This window comes from Engystomops pustulosus, chromosome 9 (genome assembly GCF_040894005.1).
Source record: "Engystomops pustulosus chromosome 9, aEngPut4.maternal, whole genome shotgun sequence".
Lineage (NCBI taxonomy): Eukaryota > Metazoa > Chordata > Amphibia > Anura > Leptodactylidae > Engystomops > Engystomops pustulosus.
In genome coordinates, this window is record NC_092419.1 from 43513066 (window position 1) to 43537017 (window position 23952).

The 23952-nt window shown below is 40.4% G+C and overlaps 1 protein-coding gene and 1 long non-coding RNA gene across 5 annotated transcripts in view; one reads left to right on the plus strand and one right to left on the minus strand.

Annotated features, from left to right (window-relative positions):
• The window catches only part of IL1RAPL2 (interleukin 1 receptor accessory protein like 2), a 578794-nt gene that overhangs the window by 329170 nt on the left and 225672 nt on the right, over positions 1 to 23952 (minus strand). The window lies entirely within an intron of this gene.
• Positions 11245 to 22580, plus strand: LOC140077266 (uncharacterized). 2 transcript variants are annotated; one of them, XR_011849744.1, is made up of 4 exons: positions 11245 to 11624; positions 15534 to 15656; positions 15920 to 15972; positions 18996 to 22580. It is a non-coding gene; the product is annotated as an uncharacterized lncRNA (long non-coding RNA). The 2 variants fall into 2 exon arrangements; XR_011849743.1 differs by lacking the exon at positions 15534 to 15656.

A 23952-nucleotide genomic window follows, 5' to 3' on the forward strand; every position in this document is an offset into this window, starting at 1 on the left:
GCCTCCCTCACATCAATGAAGCGGACTTTCAATATCAGATGCAACACGTGTATCGGATGATGCTTTTGCAGTCTCAAAATAGACATGCTCAGGCACTTCCAGTTTATAGGCCCTGTGCCCAACCAATAGGAGCCACAGAATCCTGTTACATACTTTTAAAAAAAAGTCTTTAACGCTACTGAAATCTTTCATCAATATTGATGAAATGTAAACAACTCCATGCAGAGCTTTTCATTATTACTGTAGGAAAGTAGATCTGGAAAATCCTAGGGTACAAGGGGTAGGCGTGCAAATAACAAAAAAAACACACTTACCCCCTATTGTTCTTTTGTCACTCTGCAGCTCACGTTATTTTAGCATTGCTTCCCATCAGAAGTTTTGAGGGAATCGCTGCACCGGCTTCAGCCAAGAAGTGCACTCCTTGGACAACTGGATGTCCCTTCCCTTGATCATGGGAATCCCTCTCTTTCCCCCACTGGGCTGTGAAGGTAGTTTAATGGCTGAAATGTGTACTTTGTCTGTCTGGGACAGTGCCAAAAACTGGAAGTACCAGAGAGACACCACAACCGGGAACAAGGTAAGTACGCGTTGCACCTAAGTCCTAGTATGGCTTTCTAGTTTTTCTGTTCAACCTATGTAAACGTTATTTAGTGGACAGGACAACCTCTTCCATCTTCATATCACTGAAGATATTATTTTTATTTACTCCGTTTCCTTCTGAACATGATGATAAAAAAACATATTTGATATGCTGTTAAATAAATGAGGGAGGCAGAAGCGTACAATTTATGAGACCTAATAAAACAGGTAGAAATCTAGAATATATAATGAGGAGGAAACCATAAATTTTCATTCCAGCGTCAGCCACACTAAAACATTGCCTTGACAATTCCTAGTGATAAAAATCTGGCTCTTTGCGCTTAAATCCCACGTGCTGGATGCTATCTGGGCACACGCCGAGAAAAAACAACAGGGCTGAATTGTCCTTTTTACAGCTTTTTAGCTTTCATTCATAAAAGAGGGTGAAGAGTCAGAGAGAAGAGAATAACACCAAGTGCCAGTGCCATCTGTTACATTCAGAGCAATGTCCTCAGAGCTTCCCCTACATCATAAGATGTCTGTACTATACACCATTAAATCATCATTACTCCATTATTTAACTAATCCAGCCTTCCATGGGTTAATGCACAAACCTGATTATCAGTAAAACTAAAAAAATATATACAATGGGAAATTCTTCCGATCAACATTTATCAGTGGTACATTGTTTAAAATGACACGTTCCAGGCAACTATGCAAATGTGACATTTCAGCTCAGAATAGATGTAGATATGCGTTACCTGGAATGAACAAACTATATGTACAATGGACATTAAGAATTGCTCATGTTACCGACTATAACGACCTCAAGAGTGAGGCAATATAGTCCAGGACACCCACGCACTATGTATGTCCAGTACAAGTAATATGCAATTAAAATATTACAAAATAAGACGTAATCTATGTATAAACAGGTCCTTCAATTGTCCTCTAATTGTTACTAAGCATATCATTTAAAATCCACACCAGCTGGAAATTCACACTATTGAGCCTCAAAGGAATTGCATGTCCTACTCTAGTCCGTGGGCCATGTCTGGTACTGCAACTACGATCCGCTCACTTCGACAACACTGCCACAATCTCCCTTACCGGTTGTAGGATTCAGCATTAAGACCCAGAGCAGAGCAACACCCAGGGCAAGAGAGGACCAGCGAGCAGTGAGAGCATGTCCAATGCACTGTACTCACCTCACCCAGGTCTTCTCAAGCTTAGGGGTCGGCTCTGATCTAGGTTCTGATGCTGGAGGATATAAACAGTGTCAGGAAACAGAGCAGCACATGACATGACATACGTCCAGTTTGCACAAAAAGTCTACCTTTTGTTCCTTCTTCCATTTTGTCCATCCAGAACCAACAACAAAGTCAGTTTCCTGAAATCAGTACTGGAAAGGAAAATATTAGAGGAAATATCTATGAATTGTTTTAACTAATGAGCAAAATGGAAGACAAATGTTGACCACTAGTCCTTTCAACCATGTTAAAGTAGTTTACATCACCTGAAATACTGTAGAAAGTGAGTGATGGGACATTGAAAGTACTAAAAACTCTTAAATATGTGTCCATGATATGGTATCTATAGAATGCCCCTTATGTAAAGGAGCCTCTACTGGAAACAAATCTAACTGACATTTGGCTCTGTGAGTACAAGCAATACCATATGATGGAATTACTATGCTACTAACTTTACTTATTTTATACTTTGGCCAAAATAAGACGAGTTCTTAAAACAGGTTGTCCAAGAGCATCATTTATTAAAATATATACATCTTGGAGGAGGGGTCACGGGCTTCTGTTCTCCCACAGCGCCGCCCTTCACTGCCAGCTTCTGTTTGTATACACGTATAGGGTTGTGATCCACGGCTGATGTGCATCACTGCCGGCCTCTGACTATATAAACGTAAGTGATAGACGAATGTCAACAATGGCCTCTGTATACAAACAGAAGCCAGCAGTGAGAACGAGAGGGGAATGAGAGGCAAGTATAAATTTTTCTTTATTTTTAAAGGACACCTACCACCATGATCAAGGACTGCAAACCAAGCACACTGACATACTAATGTGTGCCGCCTCTGTCAGGATCAGCTCTTCTTTAAGCTTCCTATGCCCTTGTTTGTAAGAATCAGGACATAAGAAGCTAAAAGAAAATCAGATCCTGTGAGAGAGGGCACACACTATGTCAGTGTGCTTGGTTTACAGTCCTTATCCTTATTATTATAAATCTCATCCAATGTGTGTATCATTGTATCCTTAGATATTTTTAACCCCTTCACGCTCCGCGGCGGATATATCCGCCACGGAGCGCAGTGACTTAGCGCTCAGTGGCGGATATATCCGCCACGGCGCCTATGCCGGCTCGGCTCTGGATCAGAGCCGAACCGGCATCGGGAAACACGGGGTGCCGGCTGTAACTAATAGCCGGCACCCCAGTGTAACACCCGCGATCGGAGTTGTCTCCGATCGCGGGTGCTTAACCCTTTAGATGCCGCGGTCAGCGCGACCGCGGCATCTAACAAGCATCTGGGGTGTCTTTCCCCCACGATCGGCCCCCCCGAACCGTTTTCGGGGGGCGCCGATCGTTGCTATAGTAACTCTGGGGTCCGATCTGGACCCCAGAGTTACTAGCAAGAATTGCCAGTAAGATGGCGTCTGTGACGTCATCTTACTGGCAAAGTGCCAGCCTATGCAAGTGCATAGGCTGACACTGATAATACTCTGCAATACATGAGTATTGCAGAATATTATCATGAACAAGCAATCAGAGGATTGCTTGTTCATATCCCATGGTATAAAAGTAAAAAAGTAAAAAAAAAAGTTATTCAATAAAAAAATAAAGTCATAAATCACTAAAAATGCCCCAAACCCCCAAAACATATAAAGAGACATATAACTCAAAAAAAAAGTCTAAATCATAACACAAACCCCACATATATAGTATCACCGCGTCCGTAACAACCCGTAGAATAAAAGTAAATCATTATTGAACCCCCACGATAAACGCCGTAAAAAAAAACTGCTATAAACCCTCCAAAAATTATGATTTTTACCTTTTCAATCCCACAAAAAATGCTATAAAATGCGACCAAAAAACCATATGTACTTAGACATGATACTGGTGCAAAGTACAACATGTTCCGCAAAAAACAAGCCATCAACCAGCTCCGTAGCCAAAAACGTAACAAAGTTATGCCACTTGGAAGATGGCAATACAAAAATTATAGATTTTTCCCCACATTAGGGTTTTGTTTGACAAATTTAGTAAAACGTAAGAAAATATATTCATGTCTGGTATCCCCGTAATCGTATCAACCCATAGAATAAAGCTAACATGATTATTAGTCTATACGGTGAACACCAAAAAAAAAAAAAGTCAAAAATCCAGTACAGAATTGATGCTTTTCTACTCCTGCCCTCAAAAAAAGTTCCTAAATTTTCAACAATAGGTGATACCAACCCCAAAATGGTAACAATGGAAAAAGCATCTCATCCCGCAAAAAAAATGCCGTCACATGGCCCCAATAACGGAAAAGCGAAAATTTTATAGCCTTCAAAAGGGGCCAATGAGGAAACTAAAATCCTGGCAGCTGCAGGGCCCTCCTTCCCTTCTGCGTCTCGCTGTGCGCCCATAAAACAAGTCACAGCCACATGTGGGGGGTCTTTGTACTCAGGAGAAATTGCAGAACAAATTGTATGGTGGGTTTTCTCTTTTTATATTTTGGAAATGTGTAAATTTTAGTGCTAAATGAACGTATAAGGGAACAATTTGACCATTCTAAATTTCACCTCCATTTTGATTCAATTACTATGAAGATCTCAAGGGGTTAACAATCTTCGTAAAAGCTGTTTCTGATAGCTTGAGGGGTGCAGATTTGAAAATGGGTAGATTATATAGGGGGTTTTGATGCTAAATATGTAAAATTTCATTCAAAACTGTATTTATCCCCAAAATAGTCAATTCTGAAAATCCGGAAAAGCGATATTCTATTTGTAAGCCGCGTGACATCAAAATAAATTATCCAGACATTTCAGAAATTATGAAAATGTAAAGTAGACAAATGGGAAATGTTATTCAGCAACTTATTTAGGTGGTAAATCTATCTGCCTGAAAACGCAATGATTTAGAATTTCGAAAATGGCAAATTTTTCAAAAAATTTATCATATTTTCTTTTTTTTGTAAATAAACGCAAAACTTATCTGCCAAAATTTACCACTAAAATGAAGTACAACATGTGGGGAAAAAACAATCTCAGAATCGTTTTGATAAGTAACAGTGTTCAAAAGTTATAACCATATAAAGCGAAGCAAGTCAGAATCCAAAAAATCGGGCTGAGCCTTAAGCTGTAAAATGGCTGCGTCCTTAAGGGGTTAAAGTAGACTAAATGTCGGTTAAAAAAATATACTTTAATAGATAAAACCTAGTCCTTGGCAAGTGATAAGAGAAAGTGCTGATGACTGGATAGTGAGAGTGGGAACTTTCTAAGAACAAGTGTTCCCATTCCTGTTCAGTACTGTAATAAGACAATCATCCCATCCACAGGCAACAAATACCATTGACTGCAACCTAAATATTATACAAAACATGTCATAATTTAATCAAGAGACATGTATTATACAAGCGCAGAGGAGACACATCACAGATGAAACAGATTAATAAAATCAATAGTTTTGGTTATCTGGTGGAGGAAAGCTTAACAGATATAAATAAAGCATTCAAGTCCCTGAATTATTTAATGAATATTTCATCATCCCCCGAAATCCTAAACCAGCAGCGTTATTCCCAGTAACTTTCTTATGGTTGAGGAAGCAGCGTAAATATGAGGATTTGATCAATAATTCACCAGTCATATTTACAGAAGTCTTCATATACATATACAGACATACCCTCCAAACTGTTAAATTACCTTGGCTATACCCAGTGATGAGCCCAAGACTTTATCGAAAGGTTTTTCATAATATTTGATTTTTGATTAGATGGAAATGTAGCTGGGATGCAGATAAGTTATAGGCAAGTATGATACATTCTGAATGGTAGTGCTGGTTTCTAAGCCACTATATCTCTTCTGCTATTAGAAATGTTAAGCAAGTGGTTAATTACGTGGATATGCCAAGCGGAGGTGACATATTTGGAACATGCCCGAAACAGAAGTTATTACCCTAGTTTAGGTTTTGCTTCAAAGCAGCCGACTGAGTGGCCAACAACAGTAATGGTCTGGTGTCAGCTACATTCATACATCAAAGCTGCAGTATTATAATGGCATTGTGAATAAAGGGGGTCATTAAAGCGCCAGGCTGCAATGCTTATTATACACCAGAAAATAATGATTCCTGTGATTTGCTTAGATTTATTGTAAAATAGTTATGGCCCAGATTTGTCAATATGTTATAGGGAAAAAAAAACTGTAATAAGTGGGGTCCTGAGAGCCAGTAGTGGATTATTGCACAACTGGGGGCCAACAATTCTAGAGGGCCCGGGCCACTTGAACTGCCCACCAAATTTTCTATTGAGAAGGACTTTGACCCATGAAAGCCTCATACATCTGTTCCTGCTCTAAACACAAGAGCTATTTTACAACCTTTGAAGGTCCTACAAAGGTCCTGAAACCGCAGGTTGAAAGCAGGCAGAAGGGACACATGCTCCATTGGAGTTGGGTGGTTATTCCCTAGCCTGAGGAGAGAGGATAACAATCTGATTGGTGGAGGTCCAACTAGTCAGTCCTTCAAAAATAACGAGTACTACAGGAGTTTCAGAAATTGCTGAGCACTACCTTTCACCATCACCAGCACTCTCATAGGCAGCGAATGATAATGTCAGAGACACCAGAAAGCTGATCTTTGCTATTTACGCAACTCTTTTAGTATTAATTGGAGAGGCAGAATGCATGTTTGACTACCGACTCCATCAATTATTGAAAACAAGACCCCCCCCCCATTCTCGTGATCAGGGCGGATTTCAGCAGTAGGTCCCACACTGTTCACATTGGTACAGTATATAGGATAACAATCAAACTTGGTACAACCCCTTTCTCAGTCAAGAATGGTGGGGGTCCCGGCAATAATCAAATTATGTCTTATCCTATGGTTAGGAGAACTGAATGAAGAATTAGTTGTATATGGCGATCGCCCAATGCTCAGTGAGCCTCGATGAATCCACTGTACTACATTTGGAGCCTTTATATTTATACACCGCTGCCCTTTCTCCCTGAAGGTGTATTACGAGGCCACAGTTTCCTCCGTAACCTATTTCCTAAAGGACCTGTACTTTTTTAGATCTTGTTTAGGCTGCCGCTTTAATCAGCAATTTATTTTGTTATGCTAGTTGACATTTCGATTTGCTATTCACAGCCACAGTGACATTCCCTGACATACTTAAGCCTTATTGCCTATAAAGATGTATAAGCTGCCAAAACTGTGATCATTTTGGTATTTTATTTATAGTTCAATTTCTCCTGTGCTTTAACAATTGAGTTATACTTACAAGCTATATTTCCATCTGGCCTATTCCACGACAGTTCATAATTCAATGCATTTAGATAGGTCATTTTTATTGTTTCCTGCAAAGGAATGGGGTTTTAACTAATGATTCGCCAAAGCAAATCTGCAGCAGAAATGAGATAATCATATTTTACAAGGGTAAGTAAACCATCCAAAAATGTTGTATTAGATAAATAAATCCCCACTATACACAAACCTATTCTTAGCATAACTTGGCATAAGAGCAGCGCTTGGCTGATAACATTTGCCTACACACCTCACGTTATACCTGAGAGTGTATATACTACACATACATAGCCAGTTACAGTTTTATAATTCCCAATACACATACCGGTATATTTGAGCAAAGAATACTTTGGTCCACATTTATCAAGGGTATTTTTCAGATGTCCCTTTTGAAACTGGATACTCTAAGTCTAAAAATTTAAGCGTATCGGCTCAGAATGTCTTGAACTTTCATTGACTCAAATGAATAAAGATTGCCATGGCTCATATGAAAATTGAAGGACCCCCATCATTCTTATTTTGTATTAATATTTTGACAGAACCAGAACCAAGCTACTCGAGAAAGGAAGGGATGTCCCCTCTGTTGGATTTCAGTTTTATTATTTAAAGACCCTTGAAGGACTTTCAAGTGCCCTGGAAGGTTCTTGTATACATTTGTGTTGAGAGCCTGCATACATATATTAGGATTAAAGGTCTAGAGCTCCCTCTCATTATCATACAGTGCAGTTTTAAATATGATGGGTGGTCTGTGACCTGGGGCCCCCTAAAAACATTGGAACTTGCGCTGTTGCCATGCAGCCTATATTATTATCCGTTACTGATCTTCATCCTAGTCATGTGTCATTCGCAAACGAGCTGGATCAATGAGAGCCAGCTCCCTTCAGTGAGCCAATGGTTCCCTTAACCCCATCCCTAACCGGCTCACCACGCCCCCTTTAACCCGATACAATCATGATTGACTGGCCTGGGGCTCTGTATTATATATTTAATAGGGAGCCGTTCAGAAGCCAGAAGAGCCGGCTCTTCTTAGTGAGTAGAGCCTAATGAGCCAGCTCACCAAGTAATTCCCATCACTACTACAAGCATGTTCCATATACTGTCCATATATTTTGGATTTATGTTGACCGTACTAACCAATTGTAGTGGGAGTGGCCAACTACCCAATGTGTATTGAGTCTTCCATATTCTCACTAATTTTTTTTTTTATTCTTATATTCTCAAGCAGGGGCAATTTGACAAAATTGGCCAAATCAGCATCTTTAGCAAAAGCCAGGAACAAATTTGAGATGAAAATAAGATTAATAGGCTCCTGCTCAATTATATCCACTCCTTCAAAACGCACCAAATCTGTCTGAATCTCAATTTAGAGGTGGCTGACCCAGTTGAGGCAATAGACGGAGATATAGTCAGTAACCAGCCGGGAACATTTTGGGTGAAGCAGGCTCAAATGTGGGTAAATAGGCAAGGGTCAAAATTCAAGCACACAAACAGTTTTAAAGCCCTTTGCAACTAAACTAGAAGACCACAAACCTTTTGCTCAGACAACTTCTGACAGAGAAAGGCGCCGTAAGGGAAATCTACCATCAAAATACATTATGATAAACTAGGAACACTTACTCAAAGATCCGGGCATCAGGATTGCGGTAATCATTTTATATTTATTTGTTATCCTTAGCCTCCTTCTAAAATCAACTTTTTAATATTATGCTAATGAGTCTTGAGGGGCTCCAGGCTCCAAAGTAGTTAATGGAGCTGGGAGCCCATCAGGCTAATTTGCATATTTTTTAAAGCCCTTTTTTTCTTAAAAAAGAGGGAATAAGAAGCTAAAAGAACAGCAGTTCATGCCAGAGGGGGCACACACCAGTATGTCTATATGTTTTGTTACAATCCTTGATCTGGTGATAGATGCCCTTTAAATAGCCCTAGAATACTTAAACAGGACCTGTCAGCCATAAAAAAGGCACTAGGATTTGCCTACTAAAGTAGCGTTATCAGAATTCTCCAATAAAGCTAGCAGACACTGCCGCGAAGTACAATAGGAACTAGGTATTCATGGGGGGGCGGGACTAGGAGGCGATGACTGGTGCATGAAGCTCAGTAGTCACTGCCAGCCTATGGATTCGGCGGGGTGGTTTGCGGAAGAGACAGCACCTCAGACTGCCCCCTCATGACCACTTAAAGCGGTTGGGCGATCCAATTGTACTGCGCAGAAGTGTTTGCTAGCTTTTAGCTTTATCACTGCTAAAAATGCGCTAGAAGCTGCTTACTTTAGTAAGGTTAGCCTGAGCTCATCTACAGGGAATGTACCATGTTCCTTTAAGTGGACCCAGCTGCTGCTAGGGAAGGAGCGGGGGCAAAAAATACTTAACCCTCAATAGCTTTTTGTTTTGAGTTGCTTAAGTACTTCTGTTTTTGGACCTGTGTCCAGCTGAAATTTCTGAGGGGGTCACAGGACTTGCTTCAGCCAATTATTGGCCTCCTTGGACCACAAGAAGTCACTTCTTTTCTTGTCATATAGTCTGCAGAGGCCATTCATTGGCTTAGTTTGGATTCATCATCCCCTTGAGCTTCCTGCTTGCCATAAGGTCAGAAGTACCACAGCGATGGAGTAATAAGGAACCAGAGCAGGGGTGTGTATGCTGTATTTTTCCCACCTTTGACCTCTAGGGGCTTTCCAGGCTCCTGGTAAACACCTTTAAATTATAAAAATTATGAATGAATTATTAGCTGGTGTAGATTTGCTTTTCTGACACAGCCAACCAAAAGTGGACTAAATTTATAACAAGGCATACCTTTGTAATAAAGCAGATTTTATTTCTCCACACTCCCCTCTAAGATGAAATGCTTACTATATATTCCCCATATGACATTAGGCAATGCAGGTTACAACCAGTAAAATGTGACCACACTATATTCATATATACACCCAAGAGAATGCATAAAGAAGTCGCCTTCTCAAGGTAACACAGAGTCTAACAGATGGACAGGCCCTTCAAGATTCCATGGGGTTTCCTTTAGCCAATCTGAATGTCTCAGAGGAAAGTCAGCTTTACACCTGATGCATCTGTGCGAGAAGACCCCCTGCCTTTAAAATGACTTTTCTAACTGTTATAGGAAACAACAACATTAGGATAATGGCTAGAGTGACAGTCAGAAATTCACCCGGGATGTAAAATAAATGAAATCAATTAGTATCATAAATACAGGCTAAGTGTCCCACATCTGACATGTAAAACATTTACAGCACCAAAATAATCAAAGAGTAAAGAAAAGAAACGGATACAGATAGTCAAGAATACACATCAAGGCGCCAATAAGACATATAAGATAAAGGAGAGCAGAGGCAATGCCAGCGACTATTGGATAAATGGACAAGAACAATCAAGCTACACATTTCCTGGAGCTTTACGTAAAAGCCCAAGTCATATTTTAGAACACATCCCTATATGACTCGGAAATCTGCATAAGCAATGGCTCCCTCAGAACACGCCTGTTAACAGAATGAATCATTTTAAGGTCAGCTGTCATTTCTCTAGAATTAGTCCCTAAACAGATCATACAGCAGATGGAAAAGGCCAATCTGACATGACTCTTTGGCTTAATTATAGCAATACTAAGACAACATATGGACTTTGTAAGTGCTGCCAACTAATATGAGCCGAGGAGTGGACAACAGTTTCACATCTTTTGTCTTCACACTTTGATTTACTATGAAGAATTACTTATCCAAAATGTGCATACTGGAATGGCCTGGAAATTGTAGAGACCAATGCATCTCAATGTATTTTATATTTTAACAAATAGTTTGAGTCCACCAACAAAGTGTTATGTCTCCATGATGTCTCTTCATAGCAGTAATAGATGTAGCCTTTGTAAAAATATAAGCCTGCATGTTTTGGTCATGCGCAAACTCACACAAGTCTATTTATCAGGGCTACCTGGCGTAGAAACCCCAAAATAACCACAATTACTAGCAAAAGGAGCTGCAGTCAAGTAGGCAGCCATCCTCAAGGCCGCCCCATTCGGTAACACCTGCCTCCTTCCCTCCGTGCAGCCAATTCAGGCACTGCCCCAGATATTTGTTAACTCCCCGCCCTCCGGCAGTCACTTTTCAAATATCGCGCATGTGCAGTGCAGCTGTCATTTACTCACCAGCTCTGTGCGTACCAGGAGGGAGAAACCCACAGTGCCCATGCATATTGTGACAGCGGATCAGCCGGCTAGAAGGTGTGCGTTTCTCCCTCCAGGTATGCGCAGAGAAGAAGGGGAGATGACAGTCGCACTGTACATGAGCAATATTTAAAAAGTGACTGTGGGAGGATGGGGAGGTGACAAATATCAGAGGCAGGGCCTGAATGAGCTACACGGAGGGAAGGAGACGGGGGTTACCAAACGAGACGGCCTTGAGGGTGGCTGTCTGCTTGACTGCAGCTTCCCACACCCCAGCCCCCTAACTGGTAGCTGAACAAGAATAAAACATGGATGAAGACATTGCTGGCCTTTTATAAAGACATAATGGCCCGTATAAGGTATGTTTGTTGGTTTAGAAGCAAAGGGGTTGGTAACAGGTTCCATTTAAATATTCATTTTCATTAGTTTAACCGGTTAAAGACCGGGCCCTTTCCTGTTTTTTCATGTCCATTTTTACTCCCCACCTTCAAAAATCTATCACTTTTTTATTTTTACACGTAAAGAGTTGTGTGACGGCTTTTTTTCTGCGTAACAAATTGCACTTCATAGTGATGGTATTAAATATTCCATGCCATGTACTCGGAAGCAATAAAAAAAAATCCAAATGCAGTGAAAATGGTGAAAAAACGCATTTGCACCATTTTCTTGTGGGCTTGGATATTACGTCTTTCACTGAGCGCCCCAAATGACATGTCTACTTTATTCCTTGGGTCGGTACGATTAAGGGGATACCAAATTTGTATAGGTTTTATAATGTTTTCATACATTTACAAAAATTAAAACCTTCTGTACAAAAATTATTTTTTTTATTTTGCCAACTTCTGGCGCTAATAACTTTTTTATACTTTGTTGTACGGAGGTGTGGGTGGTGTCATTTTTTGCAAAATTTGATAATATTTTCAATGATATCATTTTTAGGACTGTACGACCGTTTGATCACTTTTTATAGATTTTTTTATATTTTTCAAAATGGCAAAAAAGTGCCATTTTCGATTTTGGGCGCTATTTTACGTTACGGGGTTAAACGCAGTGAAAACCAGTTATTATATTTTGATAGATCGGGCATTTTCGGACGCGTCGATACCTAATGTGTTTATGAGTTTTACTGTTTATTTATATTTATGTCAGTTCTAGGGAAAGGGGGGTGATTTGAAATTTTAGGGTTTTTTATTATAATTTTTTTTTTTTTTAACTTTTTTTTATTTTTACTATTTTTCAGACTCCCTAGAGTACTTTAACCCTAGGTTGTTTGATCGCTCCTATCATATACTGCCATACTACAGTATGGCAGTATATGGGGATTTTCCTCCTCATTCATTACAATGTGCTATCAGCACATTGTAATGAAGGGGTTAAAACGAAATAGCCTCGGGTCTTCGGAAGACCTGAGGCTACCATGGAGACAGATCGCCGCTCCCCGATGACATCACGGGGAGCGGCGATCCCACGTAAGATGGCGGCGCCCATGCGCCGCTATCTTTTTGAGGCTGCCGGCAGCTTTGCCGGCAGCCATCGCTGTGATAACACCCGCGAACGCAATATGCAGCAAAGAGTTACCGGCTATGGAGAGGGCTCAGCCCGTGAGCCCTCTCCATGCAGCGCGACCCGACCGTACACGGCGGGCGGTCGGGAACTGGTTAAGGTTTTGTGAAAGTGGCAAAAGCCTTTAATAATTTTACTTTTTTCACACCAATGATGACTACACTGCTCAATACTGCTGGGTAATGTCCACCATGAAGCTGCTACTATATATGTGTGACAGGGTACTAGATCTGTTCTCTAGGGGTGCAGGGTTTAGGATGAATCTAAATATTGTGTTTTATTAGTTCAGTGATAACTATCAATTAACATTGGTGTCTGCAGATTAAAAAACAAGTCATAGGGTGGGAAGAAACAGCTATCCCTCATGTATACTGAGGGGCATTGCTTGGATGGTAAAAGATCCGGGGCATGGGCAACAATGCATTTCGCACTTTTATTAATGCCCAGTCCTGTACATAACTCCCTTACATTTGGTTGCGCCAATATCAACTTTACAGACAGTATATACAGCTACAAAAACACAGGTGAAATCCCTACTTCTTACATCCAGTGACTGCAGGTGACGTGTCCACTATTTTCTCCATTAGGCCCAGCATCGCCATGTTTCCACGTTTCCTTCCTGTGAATTTCACCAGACCAACATCTCATGTTCTTCATTGTCCCTACATCTTGGTTCTCTGACAGTGTTATCCTGCTGCTACCCCTAACACTCTCCCCAAAATACTGTAAGGCTGCATTCACACAGTTGACTTGCATTTAAACAATACAAGTACAAGTGCTCGTTACCGATTTCACGGGAAACGCATATGCAATCAAACAGAGGCCCACCTGGTGCCACGTGTGAACGGGTCCCAAGAAATGTCCTCACACGGTCACCCCCAGGACTGTGCCCTCACACGGTCACCCCCAGGACTGTGCCCTCACACGGTCACCCCCAGGACTGTGCCCTCACACGGTCACCCCCAGGACTGTGCCCTCACACGGTCACCCCCAGGACTGTGCCCTCACACAGTCACCCCCAGGACTGTGCCCTCACACAGTCACCAGCAGTAATATCTTCACACAATCACCTGCAGTAATGTGCCCCCACACAGTCACCCCCACTAATGTGCCCTCACACAGCCACCCCTAGGAATGTGCCCCCACACATTCACACCCACTAATGTGCCCTCACACAATCACCTGCAGTAATATCTTCACACAATCAACTGCAGAAATATCTGAACACAATCACCTGCAGTAATGTGCCAAAACACAGTCACCCCCACTAATGTGCCCTCACACAGCCACCCCTAGGAATGTGCCCCCACACAGTCACCAGCAGTAATATCTTCACACAATCACCTGCAGTAATGTGCCCCCACACAGTCACCCCCACTAATGTGCCCTCACACAGCCACCCCTAGGAATGTGCCCCCACACATTCACACCCACTAATGTGCCCTCACACAATCACCTGCAGTAATATCTTCACACAATCAACTGCAGAAATATCTGAACACAATCACCTGCAGTAATGTGCCCACACACAGTCACCCCCACTAATGTGCCCTCACACAGTCACCCCCACTAATGTGCCCTCACACAGCCACCCCTAGGAATGTGCCCTCACACAGTCACCCCCACTAATGTGCCCCCACACAGTCACCCCCACTAATGTGCCCTCACACAATCACCTGCAGTAATATCTTCACACAATCACCTGCAGTAATGTGCCCTCACACCGTCACCCCCAGTAATGTGCCCTCACACCGTCACCCCCAGTAATGTGCCCTCACACCGTCACCCCCAGTAATGTGCCCTCACACAGTCACCCCCATTAATTTGCCCTCACACAATCACCTGCAGTAATGTGCCCACACACAGTCACCCCCAGCAATGTGCCCTCACAGAGTCCCCCAGTAATGTCCTTACACAATTACCCCTTATGTTCTCCCCTATTCCCTCAATTAGCCCATATCATGTCTACCACTCACCTCATCAGTGAGGTATTGCAGCTCTGTGCACTGCTTTCTCTTGCAGGTCGTATGATCATGACATTATCACAGGTCCTGTAGCCATTGAGTACCGATATTCTCCTGGAGGCTACAGGTCCTGCAGGGGAAAGAAGTGTGCTAAATGCACACTTACGCATCATGATCTGTGTCCTGAGGACACATATCATGATGAGAGAGGGGAGGAATGCCCTGCTGACCCGGGGAGATCGGGGCTCCAGCCAAGCGATCCAGCGTCTAGCGACACCCCTGCATATTCTTGCAAAAGCTGAGAATATTTCCTTTGATTTGCATGGGATCAATGGCTGCCACTTTCGAAAAACACTGCCAATCATGACTTTAGGCATTGACTGGTATTACAACTCAAATTTCATCACATGAAGCTGCAATAACAAATCCATCTCATGTACAAAAATGGCGCCACTTTTTATTTGTAACCTCATACAACTCCTGTAAAGCTAATTTAAGTGAATATAAAAGAGGAGGAGTGTGTGTGTCACCAGAAATATTCTCATTGGTCATTTATTATATACAGTTGTTCTCATAAATTTATATAGTGTCTCATACAGTCTCCGATGCAGTTCGATATATAGTGTCTGAATATATAATTTAATTTGTAAATGCAAATGAAGCAGCAGAAAGAAGCACTTTCTGTCACCTGAGCAGAAGCTCATTGACGCACACATTTGTCAATTAATTTTTGTCTTGCAGACTCGAAGACACCAAGTCAACCCAGAACAATTTATGGGAGCCATTTATATTTTTCCTGTATTTTTTTAATTGGATGTGCAGACATTGTGGCGCTAATTAAATAATGAAATGAGCGCTGGTGAGGCGAGTACATTCTGATAGCTTATTTACTCAAAATTGGAGACAGTGTTTTGAAAGCCATTTACTTTTGCTATCTCACGTTATTACACAATGCCGCGGCCAATAAAGAAAAAATTGCCAAGCTGGCAACCCCGTAACGACACAGCAGATATGTGGGGAGGTGATATATTAATAACCACAGTACCAGGAAAAAAGTTTAGACCCTAAAATGATTAATTATTTACACATTAACAAAAAGCTGATTATATGATATTGGTTTATTTCAGAGAGAAAAATGGTGGATTTACTGCAGGAAGGATGCATATAGAATAAAACAGAGGTAAGAGATCATTTATACGTTGGTTTGTAGATTCAGTACAAATCTGGCATTTTTTAGACTTTCTCTTTTGTTTCGCTTCAGACATATCTTTTAAATGGCACGTAGCTACTGCTGTGATGCATCCCAGTGCTTAGGAAGGGGGAGATGAGCGTGAGAAAATTAAAAAATACTTTTAAAAAATTTCGAAGAGATAGGATCTTTTTTTTTTTTTAAATCTGTGTTTTAGAGGACCAAAGGGGGTTATATAACAATCTTCAGGACAATTAGAGCAATATTTGGACCTATTCCATGCCAACATGAATCAAATCTTATGAAAAATTCGACAAAGCCTCTACAATTCAAAGCATTAGCATTTTTTTCTCCTTGGGTCCATACACTAGACTACTGATACTGAAACCAAAGTTTTTGGTTTCACAATGCCTACTCTTGTAGAATATTGAATAATAAATCTGCATAATACATATCTATGTACTGTGGGTCTGATACATACCTTTCTTTTTAAAGGCAGTTGTAGTATTCGACATAAAGAAGAAATTCAAAAATATAGGGGGACATTTGTCAGAAGTTTCTGTAGCAGAACTGTAGCTTGGCTTACATTTTCCCACAGCTGTTAATAAAATTAAAGCTGAGCTCTGATTGGTTTCCATGGACAACTAGAACAGTTTTACCTCAAAACGCATGATAAACCTTCCCCCCCTCCCCATAGTTTTAGAGTGGCCTGTAATACCGCACACTACATTTCCTTCTGTTCACATTCAAATGATGGAGAAAGGTGATAATGGCTCTATGGATGAGCTGAAACGTTGCACCTTATTTTGCTATGGGTGAATAAAGATCACCTTTATACCTACCGGAGTGCTGCCTCACTGCATTTTTTTTATATTTGACCTTACAAACCATTGGGTTTGTTGGAGGCGTGCACCCACTATTAGATTTGATCCATTATACTCGCTGTGCTGCTCCACAATCGGACTGTTTTCAAATGATGGGGGGTGGCACTCGCTTCCATGAGTTACCATCAATATGGACAGAAAAAAACAAAAGCCTTGGATGGACAATGGTTACCATCAGGGGCAGATTTACATTGCTGTGGGCCCTGGAATTCCCTTCCTACTTATGGTACTAAAATCAGGCTTCTTTGGGAATGGAGAATCTGTCCCTTCTGCCTGCTTTCAATCTGTGGTTTAAGGACCTTTGGGGGACTTTCGCCCTAGAAGGTTTGGGTCCCTGGTTAACTCCCAAGCCTCCATTATTATAATCCAACACTGGTTACCTAGTAGAACACCACTAGGTGACCACGTCCTATCGACGCACTAATATAACCAATGGGACTAGGTCCCTGCGAGAGGTATTCCACAAATGACATATTCATCAAAAGTCCATAAAAATAAAGGTATATTCATTAAAACGCATATCCCCAAAGGGTCATAATACAAAGCTGATGTTTGATGAAGAAATTATGATCCTAAAATGTGATAAATCTAACTGCATTTTTGTGACATACTTTGTTTTTTTTTTTGGGAGGATACCGTGTAGCTAAGTGTTATGGTAATGAGACAGTTTTCACATAATTTTTAAAAAATAAATTTATAAGGAAGATTTTTCAGCTCATGCCTTGTTACGGGCCAAATTTAGTACATACGGGTAACATATTATGTCAAACACATTGGTGAAATCTGCAATCTCCAATCTAAAATATTTGGAGATCTGAATTCAGGATTCTTATATTAGTAATTTTTCCTTGGATTAGGGAATTGATATCAGATTGGTGGTTAAACTGTTATTAAAAAATTGCATATGAGCATTATGGCTTCTTTATAACCATGAAATGTATAGTGGCTGTGCTTGGTATAGCAGTTCAACCCGATTTCCTTCAACTGCTGTAATGACAGGTGTCATACCACACCATTCTGAAGAGCAATCCCTAGGATGCTTAACAAAAATCAAGTCTTAGAACACCTTCTTCAGAATACACAAATATCCAATGCTTGTTTCACATTATCTGCCAATATCGGAGTACAGCTATCCCCTCTGTTCAGATTATCATCCTTCTCCTGCTTTAACCCATAACCAGTTTCATAAGCTAGAACACATGGTTAAGTGGGTAATTCATGTTACTTTTGGCTGCATTGTGAACACTCCTAACAATTGTTAAAATTGTAGTTATGTATAATCCAAACTTTTAGTCAAACAGTAATGCTTTTGCGATTAACAAACTTATCCATTAGACACACCTCTCTACACTATAACTAGTGTTTCCTGTGGCATCCTCCATATAAATATAACGTGCACAGTTTCATACATTTTTTTGTTATGACAAAGGACTACGATACAGTTATGTATGTATGTGATAACGGTATGTAATGCACAATATGAGTGGGAGTGAGGGGACAAAATATGAAAAACTGTAGGTGGAGGGGACTCAATGGAAGAGGGGTCAACAAGATGAGGGGGGCATGAGATCTTCTGAATGTAAACATTATAATAACAGCCATGAAGAATTTTCTATAATTTTTTTTGGCCATGTTTGTTTTCATTTTTTTTGGCATCACGGCTATAAAATTCATAATAACAAAATCTTTTTGGCAGTGCACATGTTAAGGATTCGTTTTTTGGTAATCTTCTTCATCCCTAGCTCTTTCCTTAATTTTTAATTGTTAAACTCATTGTTAATTGATATAAACCTCTGCCGTTAATTGTTTCTTACATAAAGAATTAAACTTTCTTTGCTAATTTCAGATCTAAAGTCGGAATGATAAATTAGAAAGCTTTTAATTTAAGAGGAACCTATATTCACTGCAGCTCCCTAGCGGGTTTGTTAGATTACAAAAGGCACAAAGGTAACGTGGATAACAATAAGATACAATCTAAGAATCACAAGCAAAGATCAGTTTTGCGAAATTCTAAAACTAGTCTATGTGGGAGAGGTCAGGAAGCAGCTGTTCTCCGAACACCTTTATGGCTGAATATATAAACCCTACTGATAACCTGTCTGACCCTCCTCTATCTTCTCTTTATCACAGCACAAACTTCCATCTTTGGCCTCCAGAGAACTTGACCTCCACCTTTTCCTGCAGACGCCAAGAAGAGTTTGAGTCCGTTGAAAAAAAAAAGAGGAAGAAAGTGGTTAAAAGTCGGCTATGAAGTCAAGAAGCGGACGGCCTTATTCCAGAAGACACACACTGAGAGTAATGTCAGAGATCTCATCTTTACTTTAACTGCAGGGTAACCAATTATTGGCAACACTTACTGAACTCTGGGAACTGTTTTACATGCACCACTGCTACTGACATCTTTAGACAATTCGATCATCAACAACTATGTCTTCCACAGCCTTCAGCTAGCGTGCCGAAACTTCTTGAAAGTTAGCTCAGGGCAATCATTGCTAAAGGTTCATTATCCAGAAGACTAGCTTTTTAACCTCTTCTGTGCCTCAAGGATGACTGCCAAATGCTATTAACTGATTTCTCAGCTAAGTTAAGAGGAAGAAATAATTACATATTAAAAGGAAATAATGAAAAAAACGTACATGTTGTACACGTATTGGACAAAGTTTATGAAAATTCCAATTAACCGAAGTTACATTTTATTTCCTAGCAGATTTTTAACAAAAGGCTCTTCAGTTGAGATGATGAAAAACTTGCCTATGTTTCATCAGTGAAACGGTGACAATTATCCAGTGCAGTTTTATATTAATTTTCTGTCTACTGGTATCTAATAGTGTTGAGCAGACATAACTTAAGAAATTAGAAGTTCAGGCCCTGGTTCGGCTCAACAACCTCCCCCCTTCACCATTAAAACCTGCAATCATTCAACTCTTCAAATGCAAGTCGCCATCGGCATGATGTCATCACAAGTGTTACTGATGGGGGTTTGGGTCAGTGTTTGGTACCCCAACCCAAACAGATTTTTTAAATCCGGTTATCACTAGTGTTAGACTGTCCTTACAAGTCTGGTGGTTACCTCTAGGGGATGATGGGACCATTTCTGGCTAGGACATCAGTACTCCAGAGAAATGAACAAGCTCTAGTCATCTGAGCGCCTCATGGCCCCTCTGAGCCCACAGACAGCCAGTGATGTTAGCTGCCCGACTCCATCCTTGTGTAACCTGAAGGCACGAGATTTTCAGGCAGTCAGCTGAGGTCACTGTCTGTCTGCAGGCTGTACAGAGCGGTGAATATTGAGTGGTGGGGGGATGTGCATAATTAGTGTACAGCAGAGCCATGAGGCGCTCAGGTGACGTGAACCTGAGTGCCTCAGGCTCATTTACATATTTTTTTCTCCGGAGTACTGATATCCCGGAACTAGCCAAAAACAGTGCCATCATCCCCTAGTAGTAACAAGCAGAATATATTCTATATACATAGAATATAGGAAAATTACACCATATGAACATATCATTATTGTAATCTACAGTTTGAGGCCTTGAAACTAAATTCCTCCAACAATACTATTGTAAATCACCAACAAAACGATGCAACCTAATCGCTACTGTGTACACATGAGAATAACCTACCAATATAGAATCAAACAGAAGCAAACATGTGATATAAAATATAAATCTTTATTTAAATAGAATAAACAATAAAAATGTAAACAATAAATAGATATATACATTATGCATAAAAATGAATACATAAATCTGAATGTATACTGCACAGGCACTGCAACAAAAAGCACAAGGGATACAACCACCCTGAAGACTTCCCGAATCACCATCCACAAGGACCCAATAATAAAAAACCCTGGCTATAATAAGTGTACAAATACACATATTTTTCAGCTATGTATCAGAGGTTGCAGATTACTATTTAGTATATTTATATGCAAATAACCAGTGCCCAAAAAGGGCCTCAGGACAGCCAGCCATAATAGAGTAAGTATACATACAGACCATGTGGAGAAGGACAAGGGGTGTCACCAACCCGACATGTATTTCGCACACCTCGCTTCTTCCGGAAGCAGCAAGTACAAATGTAATGTGAGGGAAAAGTGCTGCACTATTAGATGTCGAACGCTGATATCAAAGTCCAAGAAAATGCCACGAGGAACAGCTGAAGATCTTAAAAATACATTAAGAGACTGTTCTGACATTTTTTGCCATTTACTCTTCCGTTCTTTTCCAAAAACGCACCTGAAGCAGTATGTGCCAGGCCTGCCGAGTGCTCTAAATTTTCAATTCTCTTGTTCCCCATTAATAAGGGAGTCATATAAAAATGCTACAGAACGAGAGTATCACAGCTGAACATTGTTACTCTGGAAACAAAAGTGGTGAACGTCTAGGACAGCTCAGAATCTTGTGCACGGTAAGCAAATTACACATCCTCTACCTGTGTGCCGGAGAGATATTACATATTTTCTATGCGACTATAAGCTTTCTAGCATTTAGGTTAAGTAACTGTACCTAAAATTATGCATAAGGAAATACATGAATATACATTGTCCATAACAGGAAACTATGCCGCCAGTGGTACCTTAACCCATGCATGAAACATGGCTGTATACATCCCACTTCCACATGTAACATGTGTATAGATGTCATGACAGTGGCTAAATTCAAACAGCTAGATCTTCTAAACCATGACACCTGAAAACGCACAGTTCTACTGTCATATTAAAGAGACATGATTGGGTTTTCAAGAGCCACAGAACTGGAGATATCCACTGTCAAATCGCCAATAAAAGTGTGCCATTTTTATATACAGCTCCACATTCCTGACTGTAACTTTAATCAATGGGTATCTCTATTTCTGTGGCACCTGGAAACACAATCCTAGTGTGATATTAAAGATTTGATTCTCCAGAACTGTGTTTCTTTGTGCCACTGTTCAGAAGCTATAGACATCTGAATGTCCCTCCCAACCAACCAACCCGTCAGCTTACAGTTTGAAGAAGCACCTGTATTCTCTGCATCTGTGGTTAAACCTCAGAAGAGTGACATATTTACCCTATAGATGTCTTTTATATATTTTGGTATATGCAGTATGTGCAGGGCTCGGGGCATAGATGACCGGCACACTGCACATGCGCAGGGATTCGAACAAGACACTGGCCAGACGAGGGAGTGGAAGAGGAGGCAGGGGTCAGATGCATGTACAGGGAGATAAGGAGGTGTGGTTAGGTGACCATGACGGGAGTGCCTGTGTGACTGCTGTGACGAAAACCCCACCCCCTGACTGGATGCTGATTGAGAATATAAGCTCATTTTTCTGGCTTCAGGCCAGTTTCATTGGAAACTTATAAAGACATGGCCAGCAACAAGGAAACTGGCCATATAAGGTACTGTGGTTTACAAGTCTGGAGGCTGGTGACAGGTTCCCAATAAAGCAAAAAAAGAATTTAAAAAAACCAAGCCACTTGTATAATTCTCTTTTAGGTATGTGATAGAGGTTTTTAAAGGGGTTTGGGTCTGCACTATCCTTCAATTTGATTGAAAAGGAGAAGAGCTGTAATAGGGCAGCATGGTCACTTTAGGGTGTACCCAAAAATATATAAAAATAAATGAACATCAAAAAAACTATTTTAAATGGGTACATTTTCTATTAACCTGGATGAAAGAAAAAAAAGAACTGAAGAAGCATATATTCGAACATACCAACATCTGTTAGGCTTCACCTAAATTGATCCAGGCAAATTTGTAATGCTAAAATTGGGCAAATTGTAAGTGTCCACCAATGAATACTATAGTATTCTTGAAATACTATACAGTACAGTAGTTTATCGGGACCAATTAAATCTGATGATATCTCATATAACCTTCAACATTTTGTCCTTTAAACTCAACTGTAGTTTACAATAAAATTTGTTGATTTCATATACATTATGATGATTTTATTTGTTAAAATGAAAACAAATGTAATTTTCACAAAAAAGGTTGTACACAAAAAAATCTTGCTACAGGAAATAGGTTGTTAAAAAAAATCAAAACGATAAGTAGTTCATGACTTAAGCTGTGAGAACATGACTCCTAAATCATCATTAGCTTGAGTTATGTACTGCCATTGGTGAGGTTGATGTGCTTACATGTCCAATGAAGCCTTTCTTTTTCTAGGCAGTAGAAAATCAATATAGTGAGTAATTATTGTAGATGAATTTCAATAACATGAACACAATGTTTAACTATTATCAATAATGAAGTCCATAGGTCTGTGCACAAAGTGATTACTAACCATGTTTAAGGGCAGCTAACAAGTTCTATTATTATGTTGTCAAAGGACTATGAAAAAGATGGTTTTGTTGAAAATCTCTGATAATCCTAGACTACATTATCAGAAAATGTAAAGTTCTTATTAATTTACAAGCGGATACAGTAAAATGCTTCTCTGAGCTAAAATCACAATGTTACAAATGCTGTAGGGGTTCTGCTCAAACAGTGGGGTTGGCAATGACAAAGCACTCATGGACTACAAGATTCGAGTTGAAACTTTGCAATTATTCCAGAAAAACTCCAGCATCAAACATAACATAAAACAAGATTCTTTCCTGTCCGGCACCAACTATACATCTGGCGGGCCTCACTATCCACTGGAGGGCTCTTTCCAGCATGCATAAAATACTTTCAGAAACCCTGTGTCACTCACGTGTGGCTCTCACACAGTCCAGCTTCTGTGTCTCCAGGTAGCGCTCCACGCCCTTCTTTAAGGGTTCCACACCAGGTGAACACACTAGGGCACATTTATCAATCAGTCTGAAAGTCAGAATATTTCCAGTTGCCCATGGCAACCAATCACAGCTCAGCTTTCATTTTACCAGTGCTCATGAATATTTTAAAGGGGAGCTGTGATTGGTTTCCATGGGCAACTAGAAATAGTCTGACTTTCAGACTGCTTGATAAATCTGCCCCACTGTCTCCACCTCAGCAACTAGAGTCCTGTACCAGGTCTTCCAGGAGACCAATGGAAAACGGCTTCCAGAATGATCCAAATCAAATTCTGGTTGCTGTAAAACACATAGCATCTCATTTCCTCTCATGCCCAATAG